Source organism: Sorex fumeus, unplaced genomic scaffold (genome assembly GCF_029834395.1).
Source record: "Sorex fumeus unplaced genomic scaffold, SorFum_2.1 ptg000094l, whole genome shotgun sequence".
Lineage (NCBI taxonomy): Eukaryota > Metazoa > Chordata > Mammalia > Eulipotyphla > Soricidae > Sorex > Sorex fumeus.
This window is the reverse complement of record NW_026606151.1, coordinates 22821574-22825305: the sequence shown is the minus strand read 5'-3', so window position 1 is coordinate 22825305 and position 3732 is coordinate 22821574. Positions and strand designations below refer to the sequence as shown.

The following is a 3732-nucleotide window of genomic DNA, read 5'->3' as shown; positions in this document are numbered from 1 at the left end:
ACAAGCAATAAGTTCTGTGTATGAAATATTTGATTATGTTTATGCTGATTAATAGATTTTCACCATAACTCAGACACAAAAATATCTGTTATGTTTCTAGCACTAGAAAAATTCCAGGGTTAAGACTGTACTGATTTAAGCTGAAGGGAGTATAATTTCCATGCATCTGTTATGTTCCAAATAATTATACTGGGAAAGCAGCATTAAAGTCTAAACTGAATAAGGACAATGTCTCCCAGAAGTCAAAAACACAGCACATATCTAATTTGATATTTCTGGAAATCAATTCACCTTTATTGTGTGTGTGTGTGTGTGTGTGTGTGTGTGTGTGTTTGCATGTGTGTTCCACAGGAGTCATAGAATAAAAGTTCAAATTAAACTAAAGCATTTTATATAGATAAGGTAAAGGTAAAGGCCCTCCCGTTGATCACCGATTTGCTCGAGCGGGCCCAGTAACGTCTCCATTGGAGTCTTTGTTGTTACTGTGTCTGGCATATCGAATACTCTCGGTAGCTTGCCGGGCTCTCTGAGAGGGGCGGAGGAATCGAACTCGGGTCGGCCATGTTGGCTGCGTGCAAGGCAAACGCCCTACCGCTGTACTATAGACTTCGAAGATAATGCTTCTTGACATCATAATGACACATTTACTCACTTAGGCATTCTCGTAGCTCCTAGAAACTTCTTTCATCTCTACATATTTAGGACCGTGTTGCATAATTTTCTAGATGAAAACCAACAAAAGACTGTAACTTGTAGGGCCCGGAGCGATAGCACAGCAGGTAGGGTGTTTGCCTTGCATACAACCGACCTGGGTTCAATCTCTGGGGTCCGATATGGTCCCCCAAGTACCGCCAGGAGTAATTCCTGAGTGCAGAGCCAGGAATAACCCTGAGCATCACTAGTTGTGACCCAAAAAGAAAAAAAAAAGAATGTAACTTGTATACATAGAACTATTACTCACGAATTCTAAAATATTATGCTTGACCAGAATTCAAATGAAGATATATGAGGAAAATATAGCAAAAATACACTTATTATCTTCAGATAGGCCCAATTTGGAATGGTGACATTGATTCATTCCAAAAGTTTATGCCTCTGTATTCCTGAACTTGCAGAGAACGCTTATAGTAAATGAATTTTTGAATCCATGGTTTCTAATACTCGTGACAAAAGAGTGTAAATAGGGTCTCTGAGAAAATTAGAGTGTATTAATAAGGATGTAAGTTTTTGAGTTCAAGGGAAGTAAAAAGCATTTAAATTATCCAAAATTTGGTTAATTAAATTTTATTAATTGGGTACGGTCCTCCCGTTGTTCATCGATTTGCTCCAGCCGGCCCAGTAACGTCTCCATCATGAGACTTGTTGTTACTGTGTTTGGCATATTGAATACATCACGGATAGCTTACCAGGCTCTGCCGTGCGGGTGAGATACTCTCGGTAGCTTGCCAGGCTTTCCGAGAGGGGTGGAGGATTCGAACTCGGGTCGGCCATGTTGGCCGCTTATAAGGCAAATGCCCTACCACTGTGCTATTGCTCCAGCTCTTCTGATCTCGGAAGCTAATTGGGTACATTGACTAAAATTTATCTAAATTTTAAAGATCATATTTAAAGTTTTTACATTTAAATGTCAAAAAATAAATGTATCAAGGCCAGCACAACACAGTGATGGTTTGAATGGATGGTTTTTTCTCCCTTAGCAGCCACCATCCAATGGTCAATTCTCTTCTTGGGTGAAATTTCAAAATGCGTCTAGCTATCTACTTTCAGTATGAATCCCAAATATTTAGTGTTTGATTAAATCAGTGTTTTGCAAAGTGGATAAGAACATCCATTGGAAGGTTGGGGCTTGGACCCTTGTATTAAATCTAGAAGGCACTGGTAGCTTTGATTGCCACTGGGAGCAAGTTCTGTTTGGTCATGTTTAGATTTACAAGAGTGATTTGTTTTATGAAAAGGGGTGCTGAGTCTTGCTTGATTTTTTTTCTGACAAATGATGGGCAAACTGAGTACGTTTGGGAACTCACTTTTAGGTGGATGTGAATTATTTTTAACTATAACCAGTGCTTCACCATACACTTATGAAAATTACCACTATTTTTGTCATTTATACTTTATCCCCATTTATAATATTTTGACCATTCACATATCCATTATAGTATTTTTCTTAAATTTGCTTTCTGTCAGAATTCTTCTTCCTACCTTCTCCTTAAGTAGAAGAAATCAGAAACTGGAAGTGATTGGATATTAAAAGAAGCATGATATGCGTTAAACTACAGCACCATGCCTCCCCGGGAGTAAAAGGGTGTTGCTCCCTTCCACCTTTTCTCCCCCTGGCAGCAAGGTGGCTGCCACCTCAGAGCTTATTGGAAAGCCAGGTATGAGCCAGTAGTGACGGGGCAACTGCAGTCTCATGGGGAAGAGGGTGGTACCGGCTCGTCCTTCATGCCTACCAAGGTCACGAGTTGTCCCCCACAAGTGGCTCTCAGGCATGGCCATGGCTCCAGAGGCAAAAGAACTTAATCCAGAACCTGGCAACTTGTGGCAGAAAAGTGAATGGACCATGCGTTAAACTACAGTGCCATGCCTCCCCGGGAAGGAAAGGGTGTTGTTCCTTCCACCATTTTCCCCCCTGGCAGCAAGGTAGCCACCACCTCAGAGCTTATTGGAAAGCCAGGTACAAGCTGACAGTGACTGGGCAACTGCAGTCTCATGGGAAGGGGGGCGGTACCAGCACGTCCTTCACGCCCTACCGCGGTCACTAGTTACCCCCCACAAGTGGCTCTCCGGCACGGCCATAACACCAGACACACAGAAACCAATCTCATAATTATTTGGCTCTTTGCAGAAATCCAAAATTGTGGCCGCTTGACATCATATGATTCTTATTACCAACTATAGAAAACAAAATATTTTACAGTGCCTTTTCAGCAATTCTGATTTTTAGGGGGGAAATTCTAAACAATAATTGGTGCATCTTTTGTCAAAATAATGAATGTAATCGATGTAGAGAAGAGTTAAGTAGAAATCATCTGCCTCACAGGCATTTGGAGGGGTGGGAAGGGGGGTATACTGGGGTTCTTGGTGGTGAAAAATGAGTACTGGTGAAGGGAAAGGTGTTTGATCATTGTATGACCGAGACTTAAACCTGAAAGCTTAGTAATTTTTCCCACAATGATTCAATAGGTAAAGGTAAAGGCCCTCCCGTTGATCATCGATTTGCTCGAGCGGGACAAGTAACGTCTCCATTGGAGACTTTGTTGTTACTGTGTCTGGCATATCGAATACTCTTGGTAGCTTGCCGGGCTCTCCGAGAGGGGCGGAGGAATCGAACTCGGGTCGGCCATGTTGGCCGCTTGTAAGGCGAACGCCCTACCCGCTGTGCTATTGCTCCAGCCCTTAAAAACTGCTCCAGGTGAGGCTCGAACTCACAACCTCGGCATGGCTCACAAGCGTACTGTCTTATAAGTACCGTGCGCTAACCGATTGTGCCCCTGGAGCCACAGTGATTCAATAAATAAATATAAAAAAAATAAGGTGGAGTTCATGCCCAATTCAATCAGCTAATCAGTGGCTGAATATATAGCAGTACTCCTACAAAAAAAAAAATAAGAAGCATGAGAGATCTCATCAGACTCTTACAAAGTTCACCTTGAAACCAGAGTATGGTCAGGAGCATCTTCCCTCAACATAGGGACAAGCCTCAGTGTGTGTAAGTAGCGTGTGGTGAAGGTT

The 3732-nt window shown here is 42.3% G+C and overlaps 1 non-coding gene across 1 annotated transcript; it reads right to left on the bottom strand.

The window, feature by feature from the left end:
• Window positions 1-3404: 3404 nt before the first annotated feature.
• Window positions 3405-3498, bottom strand: TRNAI-UAU (transfer RNA isoleucine (anticodon UAU)). Its single transcript has 2 exons — window positions 3461-3498; window positions 3405-3440 (listed from the first exon to the last, which is right to left on the bottom strand). It is a non-coding gene; the product is annotated as a tRNA-Ile (tRNA).
• Window positions 3499-3732: the final 234 nt, after the last annotated feature.